This window comes from Amblyomma americanum, chromosome 11, assembly GCF_052857255.1.
Source record: "Amblyomma americanum isolate KBUSLIRL-KWMA chromosome 11, ASM5285725v1, whole genome shotgun sequence".
In the NCBI taxonomy this organism is placed as follows: domain Eukaryota; kingdom Metazoa; phylum Arthropoda; class Arachnida; order Ixodida; family Ixodidae; genus Amblyomma; species Amblyomma americanum.
In genome coordinates this window covers 2,947,148-2,959,892 of record NC_135507.1, presented here as the reverse complement: position 1 = coordinate 2,959,892, position 12,745 = coordinate 2,947,148, and the positions used below count along the sequence as shown (strand labels likewise).

General features: G+C 54.3%; 1 protein-coding gene across 19 annotated transcripts in view; it reads left to right on the top strand.

The window, feature by feature from the left end:
- p120ctn (adherens junction protein p120) overlaps positions 1–12,745 on the top strand; it is a 130,947-nt gene that overhangs the window by 46,382 nt on the left and 71,820 nt on the right. The window lies entirely within an intron of this gene.

Below are 12,745 nucleotides of genomic sequence, written 5' to 3'. Positions count from 1 at the left end.
ATTATGTCATGCTCGCGCCCTCCTCCATCGCACGTTGATGTCTGTTCAGATGCGGCTATTGGTTAGATCTTTGAAGAACAGATGGGCAAAACTATTTACCTCTCTCGAATGCGAGCCGTCTAGCGTTATATTTGTGGGCAATTAGCATAGCTGGCTGCGCGTTCGTCCGCCAACGAACCGGCCGGACGACGACAGCAGCAACACAAGAAAACGCAATCACACGCGCTCAAACTGTCGCCGACCGCGCGACTACAAGCCGGCGCAACCGAGCGGACCCCGGCACTGCAGCATAGCGCGGCGTCGTGGGAATGGAATGGCGATGTGCGCGACTACGCCGGTGCTATTCTCTCTTTTCTTTAGTTCTTTCCGCGTTTCCTGCTGGTTTGTTTCCGATCTGCGCCCAGAGGAGACGGACAACGTCAACGTGGAGGTGGGTGAGAGGGAGAAGATTCGGGTTGCCTCCATTCCTCGCCTGTCCTCCCTTCGCCGCTGCCTTGTCTCGTCGCCTTTGTGTCTGTGGTCGCCGCCCTGTTTACCGGGCTTGAACCAGTAGAGGTTGGCCCGCCCTCAAAGGGAATCGGTGTGCACATCCGCCAGCCGATGCCCGTAGCTTCTCTGATGACGTCACTGCACTCCGATGGCCAGCAAATGGATTGTCATGTTTGGCCGGCGGATGCGTAACGATCCTGCTCGTTGCTTGCTTGACCCGTAGTCAAGAAGAAAATTTCGTTGAGGCCCTGCCAAGTCTCATTCGCCCCTCTACGTGCGCTGCTCGTCACGTGTTCGTTCTGTCGGTGAATTCGTTAAATCGAGTCTTCTTTTTTAACTTTGTAACTGCACCCTAGTTTTGGTGTCGCCAATAGTGAGAATTTAGGCGCGCTGTCGTTACGAAACCTTTAGGTGGACGAATATCATTCGTCTCTGTGAAAGAAAAAAAAAGCCGACAGTAACAGAAAGCAAGGAATTTTCTTTTTTTGCTTTGTGGTATTGGCCAGTGGGGCAGTTCGTGTTGTAATCATTTTTGCTTCAAAATATAAATGGTTGGAAAGTAGAAAAAACGACCACATGCCACCTGTGGTATCCGAACCCGCGACTACGAAAGGGTTCTCGCACGGATGCCGCCTCAATTCACGGTTAGGTCACGTTCCGCGTGGCTGTTAAGGCGGAACCGCATGGCGCGTTTTCCGCGAGCGAAAAACGCGACGCGCGGTGGACGCCCACGTTGCCGTCAACGCGCGAGCACCCGAGGGGAGCGGCGCCTTCGCGGCGCGTTTTCCGGGTTGCCAGACAACGTAACTCCCAACGACATGAATTGTCCCTGCTACCGCATATGTATTATGCCCTTAAACTTACACAACACTGCAATAGAAATAATCTAAGTGTAATTACACAACGACATTTTTTTTCCGAAGTATATTTATCAAGCTTAATTTCAAGCAGGAAGAGTGTGTGCGAAACTGCGACTATGTACTTTCTGCATGCCAAGAGGCCGCTGCTTGTTTACAACTCGACATAGAAAATGGAGTGTCGGGCGCTTACTACAGAGCAGAAGAGGCGGTCGCGTATATCCCACAGGACGCGGCGCCTCTCCACTTCCGTGATAAGGGCCTCGTTGAAGACTGCTTTCTCCATTTTCGATGAACACGATGCGCGCACGAAACAGTAGCACGTGTTTTTCACCTGCGCGCCGGTTCTGCAGAGCGAAAAAAAAATGCGCCGAAGAGGTTCCGTCGAGATGCGCAGAGAGTAGGGCCATCTAGTGGCAAAACCAAAAACCAAAAATGCCACGTGACCAAATACCACGTGACTTACTTAAAATCTGATTGGCGGACGCGCCCCGGACGCGCCGCGCGAGGCGTTTTTTTCTCCTCCGAGTAGGAGCACGCGGCGGCGCGATTTCGTGACGGATCATACTGGGCACGCGTCAAAATGACGCGCGCGTCCCACCATCCGCGCGTCAATCGCGCCTGAAATCGCGCCATGCGGTTCCGCCTTTACGGTATTGCAGGACGTTCTGCGTCCGTCGCTCTGTGCGAGTGTGGCGCTGGTGAGTGCTCTCAAGGGTTGGTCACACGCATCGGAAGTGCACTCGAAAGTAAAAGGTTGGGCTATAGCCGCCGCCATAGCTCAGTTGGTACAGCGCTGTATTCGACACGTAGGTCATGGGTTGGTATCGCACTGGTGGCATGTGGTTGCCTTTCTTCTATTTTATAATCAATCAATCGGTGCATGCTGGACAAAGTAGCATCCCATGCACTGCTGCGGACTGGTTAGCTGTGCTGGGCAGTAGAATAGGATGTGAGCGTAGTCGGCTGTCGCATAGGACGGCGAGTGGAGGGCAAGACGTAAGGTATGGGCCTCAAGGTGGCGCCACAAGCGTTGTTGGTGTTGGGGAAGGGATTTGTGCGGAGGGGGGAGAGTGAGCCGAGAGAGGGGGCACTTGAGGAGCGCGTATCCATTCCCGGAGAGGCCGGGCTTGTTCGGTCAGTCGATTCGCGAGCGATGGAATTAGCCGCCTCGTTGCCAGGATAGACCGTGTGAGCGGGTACCCAGATGATCTTGATGGGGCCAGGGGCCGGTGCAAGAATGTAAGATGCCGCTGCCCGGGGGCGCCACAACCCGTCGCAATGCACTGAGCAACTCTCTCCGACCCACTCTTACCGCCTCAGTCTTTACATTGCACAGTAGACGCCGAGGCAATATCTGCCTCCTCGGCGTCTACTGTGCAAATGTAAAGACTGAGGCGGTAAGAGTGGGTCGGAGAGAGTTGTCAGTGATTGCGAGGGTGTGGGCTGGGCAGCGGCGGTACGGGGCGGCATCCATGTAAGCAGCGGCAGGTTTACGTCCGTACTCACGCCAGAGCGCGGAGGCTCGCGCTGCTCTGCGGGAGGTGTGGCGTTCAGGATGCATATTCTTAGGGAGGGGATGAACGGTAGGAGGGAGGAGACGTGGGAAGGAATGCGCAGTGAGGTTGGAATAAGAGGGGAGAGCTTAAGGGTGGAGAGAAGTGCGCGACCCGGGCGGGTGCGGGAAAGACGAGGAGCTGGGCCGTGCGATGGACGCCCGTGGACAGCAGCCGAGCCGTCGAGGTAGGTGTGGAAAGCGATAGGGCCGACTTTACGCCTGGAGAATGAGGCTGTTGATTTTTTGTCCTCGGTGCGAGAAAGGAAGAGAATCGATGAAGCGGCTTAGAACAAAGGCCTGAACCAGGCGGCGGAGGTCATGTTCTCGCATGCCGTGGTGGCGATTGGCAATGCTGCGTATGAGGCGAATGTACAGTATTTGTGAGTCGAGTGATGAGGGTGGTGTGTTTGCCATTGGACTGAAGAAATAGTCCATAGATGCGGACGGAGGAGACGAGAGGAATGGGTGTGCCGTCCAGGTTGACGGTGAAGGGAGAGGGCGAAAAGGGAGCCACTCCCCGAGGCAGGAGCAAAAGCTCCGATTTGGTTGGTGTGCAGCTCAACCCGATAGCCCGGGCGGGAGTCACCACCGCGTCCATACCCGCCTGGAGGGTGGTCTCCATACCGCCAAGATTGCCGGTGGTCACCCAGAGGGCGATGTCATCGGCGTAGAAAGCATGAGACAGCGCTGGGATAGTGCGCAGAGCACGTGCCAGCGGGAAGAGGGTTATGTTGAAAAGAAGAGGGGACAAGGCAGAACGTTGGGGGCACCCTTGTTGCCAAGTGAGAAAGAAGCCCTTACAAGAATGGTCTGTAGACCGTCTATAGACTTCTTATGTCTCTATTGCTTTCCTATAGGTATTTATTTTTGTCTAGTCACAGTATATAGACTATCTATAGACAAGACTATTAAAAGTGTATGGCCATAAACCTATAGGTTGTCTATGGACTGTCTGTTGGATTTGTATTGCCTGTAGACTGTTCTCTAGGGTTTGTCTATAGAGAGTCTATAGTCTTTATACAGAGAAGTCTACGGATAGTCTATAGACTGTATAAAGAAATTTTTGTAAGGGAGTGGGCCGTAAGAGATTTCGGCTGTGCGGTGGGCGAGGAAACCGGTGAAGTAAGCATGGACACGGGGTCCGACATGGAGGGAGGAGAGAGCGTCCAGAATGGCGGTGTTATGTACGTTGTCGAACGCTTTGGTGAGGTCCAGCGCCAGGATAGCTCGAGTGCGTTTGTGGTGTGTGGGGTGTAAGACATTCTCGGAAAGTCTGCAGGCGTGCCCGAACAGCTTGCCGAGACAGGAGGTGAGAGAGATAGGGCGGAGGTGTTCTAGGGCAATAGGTTTGCCGGGTTTAGGGATGAGAGACACGTGCATGGGTCCACGAGGAAGGAAGGGTGCCAGCTTGCCAATGTGTATTAATAAGGTTAGTAAGGGCTTCGAGAAAGGGGGTGTCTAGGTTGCGGAGTGCTTTGCTAGTGATGCGGTCCGCCGAGGTGGTGCGTAGTGTGAGTAGCGCCGCACGAACCTCGCCCAGGTCCGCATCAAGACCGGGTTTGGGGGAGCCGGAGTATGGGGGTTGGTGCAGAGCTAGCGGTTCCGAAGGGTCGCTCGGAAGTCATCATCAGTGAGTGGGGAGAAATGAAGGAGATGGGAGATATCCTTGCGCTGGGAAGCTTTGGTGTGCGTAGGGTCTAGCAGCACTCTGAGAAGCGACCACGTGTCGCGGAGCCCCAGGTCGCCGGCCATGCGATCGCAGGTCTGGCCCCACTGTTGCCGAAGAAGAGAGGAGCAGTGCTTCTCCATTGCCGACGCCAGCCGGGCCAAACGAAAGCGGCGATTGTGTTTCCGGGCCTGCCAGCGGCGGTGGACAGTGTGATAAGCCCCCAAAGGTGCAGCAGACGGCAGTCTGCCGTAGTGGAGTGTGGTGCTGCAGGGAGTGTTGATGTGGCAGTGCGGACGTCCGCCAATAGGGTCTCACTCCGGGCAGAGAGATCGGCGATAGGAGCAGAAGAGGAAGTAGAGAGACGAGGGGAAATGGTCCCAGTCAACTGTCGGTGAGACGAGTAGAGGTACGAGCAAGAGAGGGGAGAGGGAAAGTGGTGCAGAGGACGTAGTGATCGCTATCAAGGGAGACCCCTGTATTAATTCATGTGGTATTGGCAACATTTTTGGCGATGACAAGGTCTGGATTGGTGTCTCGTTGGACACTGGATCCACTCCTGGTGGGGCTAGCGAAGTCATTAAGGACAGAAAGGCATTCGTTCTGAACAAAAGTCAAAAGTGAGTTGCCATTTCGGCTGTTCTGGGAGTAGCCCCAGCTGGTATGGGGTGCATTGAAGTCGCCCAGAATGACCAGGGCGTTGCGGCCTGCGCAGTAGATCGTTTTGCTGAGGACGAGGAGGAGAGGGGCTGAACGGGCTTTGGGAGGACTGTACACATCGAGAACGAAGAGTCTCGCCTGAGTGCGACGGCTGGGAAGGATTTCAAGATGGGAACAGTCCGAAACATCCAGCTGATGCAGCGCAGCAGTAAGGTTGCGGTGCACCAGCGTGGCAACATTGGGGTGGGCCTCAGAAGGAGGATGGAAGGAGGCGTAGTCGCGCAGCTTCACGGAAGCTAGGAGTTCCTGGAGTGCTAGGACGCAGGGAAGAGTGTCAGGAGGGATGTTCTGGAGGTGCTGCTGCAGGGTGCTCCGCTTGCCGCTGAAATCCCGACAGTTCCACTGCCAGAGGTTAAGGTGCCGGGGGTGTCTGGCCATGATGGACGGCGAGGTCCTCGGACGGAGTTGGAGGAAGTGCAGGGGTAGGTGAGGCGGGAAGTGAGAGGTGCGCGAGGGTGGCCTCAGTCGCTCTCTGGCGGGCTTCTACAACCGCGACCCTCGTGTCGAAGATGGTGAGGTGGAATTTGATCGTGGCCACGCGAGTATCGATGCTGGCGACGCTCTGAAGTTGCACAAAGTGGGCCATGATGCGCTGCCCAAACGCCTCCTAGGACGAGACTGACGAACGACGTCACGCTCGGGTGCGACGGCGTTGGAGGGGGATCGGCGTTTGTGCTGCGGGTTGGAGAGGAGGCACACGATAACGCAGCCGAGGGTGCCGTGTTGATCGGCTCCTCGGCTGGCGGCGGTGGTAGAGGTGCGGGAGCTATTGTAGCAGGAGGAGCAGAGGATGACAAACGCGCTAGCGCGGCCTGCAGCTGACGCGACAGCTCCTGAATTTGGTGCCGCTGGGCAGCGATAGTTGCCTCGAGGGCCGTAATTTTGGGGTCCGGCGTGGGAGGCTGCGATTACCAGCTTACCGGTGATGTGGTGGCGGGGATAGTGGACGCCTCGGACTTGGGCGGGAAGGAGACGGAGCGGTGGTCGATCGGGCACCACGGGAGGTAGAACAGCGACGGAGGCGGGAAGGCCTGGAGGTCTTGATGATGGGCCCGGTGGGAGGCTCTGGTGGGGGAGGTAACTGGCGGTGACGACAGGCCATTCCGCTCGAATCTGAGTGCACGGGCGCGAGTCCGTGACGTGGGCACAGGATGCAGCAGGGGACGCAGGTTGGGGGCTCGACTGCCTGTGTGCCTGGCCGCAGAGGCCGAACTTGGGCTTCGTACAGACGTCCGCGCGCTGTCCTGGAGCCCAGCAGTTCGTGCAGACCTCGGCATTCGGGCGGAACGGGTGGCATCGGTAGATCCCGCAGTTGAAGGCGATTGTGGTAGGGAGGGTGGTTGTGCCGACGAAGGCGAGGATGGATTTGGAGCGTCCCATCTGACACGTCGGCGATGGCGTAGTTGACATTCATGGATTGGAGGTCTTTTTTTTTTCCCGAGTTGGGGAGTCCACGGCGTTGTATATGATTCCGCGGAGGGCGTTGTCGGGTGCGGCTATGTAGGCACGCAGGGGGTAAAAAAATGGACCTAGGCGAAGTTCCGAGACCCGGAAGTAGAGACGAGCGCGCGGCTCAGATGGGGTGCTCACTGTGAGGGAGTTATTGTACAAATTGATCCGTACACGGTCGGTCGGCGGTGTTGACAAGGGTGCAGAGGTTTTGTAGCAGGGCTCCGTTACTGGTAGTGCGGAGGTCAAACCCCTCCCGGTCTGATGACGATTTTGAAGTCCTCCGCAGGGAGGCGAGGGAGGGGAGCGTGACGACGTGGAGTGTCAGTACAAGACGGTAGTGTTGGGCGGTGAAGGAGAGGTCACGGATGGGTTCGAGGGAGGCGGTGGCGAGACGGTGGGCTGGTGTGCCTTCACGGCACGTACCCAGTGTGAGTCGGCTGCAAGCTCGGCGAGGGTGATGGACACGCCAACTTGGTATGTCAGTTGGCGGCTTGGATGTCTGCGAACGCCAGCAGAGCGGAGACAGCCAAGCCGGGCAGCGACGGCCACAGGTGTGGCGAAGAACGCAGCACTGCGCCGCGCGCTAGGTTTAGCGCGTCGGCGGTGTGGGGCAGCAGAAAGTGGACGGAATTGGGCTCCGAAGGTGTCAAACGGATCCTGTGACCTTCACGAATGCTTTGGTTGTTTCGTGACGAAAGGGTGAATTCCGTTGTAATGTAGTAGAAAAAAACATGGAGGCGATGCGAGGCACGTCCGGTCTGCTCCGCGTCCGAGTAGGGTTCCAGGCGGACAACTGACCATTACTCCGCATTGATGTAGGGTCCGCGTCATCAGAAGGAAGGAAGATGGCAGGAAATTATTTAATTCGTCGTAGCAAGGATGCAGAGGGTCTGGAGACGGTGCACTTACTGGTTCTAGGTTTTGACTGCAGGACAGATCTGCACGTATTCCTTTGTATTTTTAATGCAGTGCAGGTCTTCGTAAGGGTACACTGTGTCTGCGTACTTCCGTGTGTTGGTCACGGCCGTTTGCGCCAGAAAAAGGAGACACGCTTCACTCTCTAGTACAGGTACGGGTCCGTTTAGAAGTTGCCTTTTCTGCTCTTCCCGTCTTCCGGCCTTCGTCGTGGGGCGGCGGCCTCCGGATATGAGCACACACAGCTCGCCGCCGGAAACCGCGCAGTTTAAAAACCCGTCAATGCCGTCTGTCTAGCCGAAACACTAATCTCTCCGTTGTGTGTGTGGGTTCATCACGAACTAACATTTCCTATTGTGTAAATAGTTTGCGTGTAGACAAGCGTGACGCCGTGACGCCAAAGAGATGCGGCGGCGCTGGCGTCAGCAGCGACTTTCGTTGTATAGGCAAAAAGCGGGACCTTCCGCATTGGGTGCGCCATGCTTGCGTGTTTTTGGGCACAATTCACGGCGTGCCGACAAATTGTGGTGCGGTTGGTGTAGCCGCAATGCAGAAGTAAGGAAGCGGCATAAGTTTCCACGAGTTTATTGCAGTCATATAGGCACGAAAGCGACGGGTGTTGGGATTCAGGTAGCAGCATCCCACCGCTGCCACCAGTTGTGTTGGGTTGTTGGTATTCAGGTAGCATGACTGGGCCGGAGAAGAGACGAGGACGATCGGAGGAAGAAAACTTGGCTAAATTTATACAATGACTGTTTACATAATGTACAAGTACGGGCAACTGAGAGTGCTTCTCAGTAAAGAGAGCTTCTTAGCAGTCGGGAGTCTCTGGTATCTCTCAAGAAAGGGGCTCTCCTCTGGTACCAAACCAGCAGCTCCTTAAATACTCTTCGTATTCCCCAGATCCATAGCTGGGGAATACAGTTCGAAGAATGATGTCCAATCACACGATGGCACTGATGGTACCGCCCACGGCAGGGCGGTCCTGATGTTTCCTCGCAGCTCGGTCGAGGGAAAGGGAACAGGACCCGGTCATGTTGTCCACGCGGCCTCCAGGTGGGCGCGCACGTGTCCGGACCGCGCCCATGTTGACCCTGAAGGCGCCTGCATGACATAGGAATGCAGGCTGTCTCCCAGAAGGGGTTGAAAGATCTTGTACTGGTGACCGGAACGCGGAAGCTCTGTCGAAGGTGCGGCACTCGGGCAACTGTTCAACCCCAGCGTGACCGAAGGGGACCACACTGATACCGCACTTCGTCGTCTGAGGACCGGAACGAATACGCTTATGGTCGTCGCTGCTTCCGGCATTCCTGTTCGAACACGTGGGGACGCTATTGTCGTCGCTGCTTCCGGCATTCCTGCAGCCACGTCTCCCCCAGAGGGCTCACCCACCCTCGCGGTGGTCCTCAGGGAATCCTCCCCATGACCAACTTCGCCGAACTCCACAGCAGGAAGGAAGCGCGAGCACAACACGGACAGGGGCCGACGAGCACAAGTTCGGCGCGACGGATGGGCTTCGCGCCTAATTATTACCGTTATTACGCAGAACTCGTTTCGCCCCTTGGGTTATTATATTGCGTTTCTGCATTCAGATCTGATAACTTTGTTCGTGTCTCTGACTTCGCATCGTTGCTGTTCGGTCGCGTAGTGAACTGTGCAAAAATCAAGTAACGATGCAACTCGTTCTCATTCTGTCGTGCTCTCAGCATAAGTTTAGGCGCGATATTCCTTGTGTCCCGAACATCACTTCGCGCAAAAAAAAAAGACAGAAAGCTGCCGCCAGTCGCCTTCAGCGTTCACACCGTGCCGCGCTTGAAGAAGCACCGGACTCTGGTAGTAGCACGCACGACGGTCTGCTCTGTTTTCATTTTCGCGAATTTCAACAAGTGTGTCGTTTCAACACCGGTTCAACGACGCTAGAATCTCGACAAAGTCGCGCTGTGTTATTTCCCAAATTATTTGAATTTTCACATTGTAGGTCGATCAGAACCTGGCGAACACAGCCACTCCGATCAAGCAGGATGCGCACACATGAATAAATTCTATAATAAGAAGGAAAATTTTATAGCTTAGAAAGGAAAGGAAAGGACGCCTGTCTCACATATCTCGGTGGACACCCGAACCGAACCATAAGGGAAGGAAATTCAAATGAAAATAGGTTTTAAGGTTTGGTTTGTGGTTTATGAGGGTTTAACGTCCCAAAGCGACTCAGGCTATGAGGGACGCCGTAGTGAAGGGCCCCGGAAATTTCGACCACCTGGGGTTCTTTAACGTGCACTGACATCGCACAGTACACGGGCCTCTAGAGTTTCGCCTCCATCGAAATTCGACAGCCGCGGCCGGGATCGAACCTGCGTTTTTTGGGCCAGCAGCCGAGCGCCATAACCACTCAGCCACCGCGGCGGCCTAAATAGGTTTTAAGGAAAGGAAATTACGCCTGTCTCAATTCTTCCTGGGTTTGTACTACGCCGTAAGGGAAGGAAAATCCTTTCCCCTACGGCGCAGTTCAGGTGTCCTCCGAGATGCGCCATTTTTCCCTCACGGCCAAAGACGCCGACGACGCCGGCTTTTCTGCGACACGAGCTGCTTAACGCTGTCGCGTTAAAATGTCTAACCACAAGCAACGCGCACGCTTTGAAATATTCGCATACACCAGTTGGTTTCGAAGGCACGTCGCTTGGCGCAGTGTAGGTAGCCACATTAGTGTAGGCGTGCTGCGTTTTGCCTACGCCCAGCGTCGCTGCCGACCGCAGCGCCACCTTTGTTTACAAACATGACGCTTGTCTAGATTACCTTTCCCCCTATCCTCTCTTCCTGTCCCATCACCTCTTTCAATTCATTTCTCCATTCTGCCTGCTATCCTTTTATTTCCGCTGCCCCAGCTTAGGTGCTTGAGTATCGATGGCTGATGCCGGGGCTAGCAAAAATCTTTTCCTTCCTTTTTAATTATTACTTTAATAAACCACCACCACTACTACTTCCTTGTGTGCGTGCATGCGCGCTTGTTGAGCCGCGGAAGTCCACTCCTGTTGTCCCCACCGCGTCTCTACCCTCCCGCAATCAGCGGACCCAGTCAAACCTTTTCGTTTATTTTATATCTTATGCGCTGCACTTTTGACGGAGCCTCGTTGGGATCCCCCCCTCCCTGCTGCGGGGATGTGTGCGTGCTGGGTCGCTGTGTAGAAGCGAGGATGCACGGGCGGCGTCGCTGTAGAGGGAAAGGCGTAAAGCCGATGAATGATCGATAGCACCCGCCACCGCCCAAGCGATACTGCGGTGACTGCGCCGTTGCACGGAAAGTTGTGTGGGAGGGCAAATGGAGCGTCTCGAAGTTGCGTGCAGCCGGGCTCCATATGTAGTTGTGGCGTTTATTGACGCCGATAAGGCTGAAGCAATGAACTCTCTTCGGAAGTACGTTAGCGCAACAGGGACTTACCAGCTGAGCCCGCAACAAGCGTTACTGAAATAAGCTCGTAGGATTTCTCTTTTTCGCCGTTTTCCGGGGCGATCAGGTGATGATAGAAGCCTGGTACCGCACCCCACCCCACCGCGCCTCTCCCGCTTAATTGCAGCTTAGCAGCGATTGGGTTAGCTGCTGAAATATATAGTGCATGGCAAACAGCGGGCAGGGAACCTGCGACTCCTGCCCATTTATTATCTCATTATGAAGACGTGTTCTGCGCGTTTTTTTTTTTTACGCTGTGCCTTCCTTTATTTTGTCGTTTATTTAATTAGGCCTGCTGTAGGTGATTTTTTAGAGCAGACCGCAGAAGTCACAGCGTTTTACCTTCGTAACAATATTCCTTGCGAAAATGCGGGCGACTTTTTCGTTGGGCCGTAGAAAACCTATTCGGTACAATGTGAACAAACTTTGTGGCCATTGTGTGCAGCTACGAGCGCAAGGTCGCGGGTACTACTCCCGGCCACAGCGCGCATCGCAGTCCGATGGAGGCCAAATGGGAAAAAAAATTATGACTCGAGTATGACATGTCTCGCACGACAAAAGCCCATTAATTTCAAAATCCTCCCCCCCCCCCCCTTCCACGAGCCTACGGTAATAGGAGACGTCAGTTAAGTGCACCTAGATTTTTTCGTTTCTGTTCCCATGACGCAGTGCTGGTCACGTTGCGCAAGGTTCCTCAGCGTTGCACGTAACTGTGGGAAGGATGTGCGTCGCGATACTATCCCCCGCCTGTCGTGTTTCCTTTCGCGGCTCGGTCCACCTTTGCGTGGTTTCGCTTCCCGACAAAACAAGTCACGGGTGCAGTCTCGGATTGGGGGTAATTTTTTTTCGCTCTGAACTTTTTGGCGTCAGTGCCTGTTACTGTAGTCCTTTTCCCCACAACTTGTCTGTTGGTCTTCCAAGCTTTATTCCGACATCCGTCTTTCTTCGGGCGGGGGGATCTTTTTTCATATTGGGAGAATACCGGTCCCACTCTTGCCCAAGCTACCTTTCGTGTTTTTTTTTTTAAATCTGTAGTCTTTTTTTGTTCCTTACTCCTAGAGACACGTTAGTTCTGCCTTTTCAGTTTTGTTGATGCTTACATTGCTACCATGGAAACGGGCCTTGGGGCTTTTGTTGTCATTTGGAGACTTGCTTTGTGTGCTGTTGACCAGTGCAATTGTTTCTATATATGGCATAGTTTGTTTGAAATCTGGTATTTTCTTTGCGGCCCCAAAAGAGTGTCATCTGTGTCTAACACTCATTTCAGAGTTCTTGTTGTGCTTTATTTGTTGCAATTTCAGTTGGCTGGGCGGACAACTACCAGAGGTGACAATAGTACTTCTGTGCTGCCCTTTAGTAGTAGTAAATGGTAAAATAATAAAAAGGAAGGAAAAGATTTTATCTAGCCCCAGCATCTGCCATTGATACTGAAGCACCTGAGCTGGGATAGTGGAATAAAAGATAGCAGGCATAATGGAGAAATGAATTGAAAGAGGTGAGGGGACAAGGAGAGGGGATAGGGAGGGGTGTTTTTCACCTTTTTTTTTTGCAAGCTCCACCTCTTTTGCAGTTGTTGCTGTGACACAGGTTAATGCATTCACCTGTGTTCTGCTTAGCTCTTGTCCCAAAATACAGCAAGAATA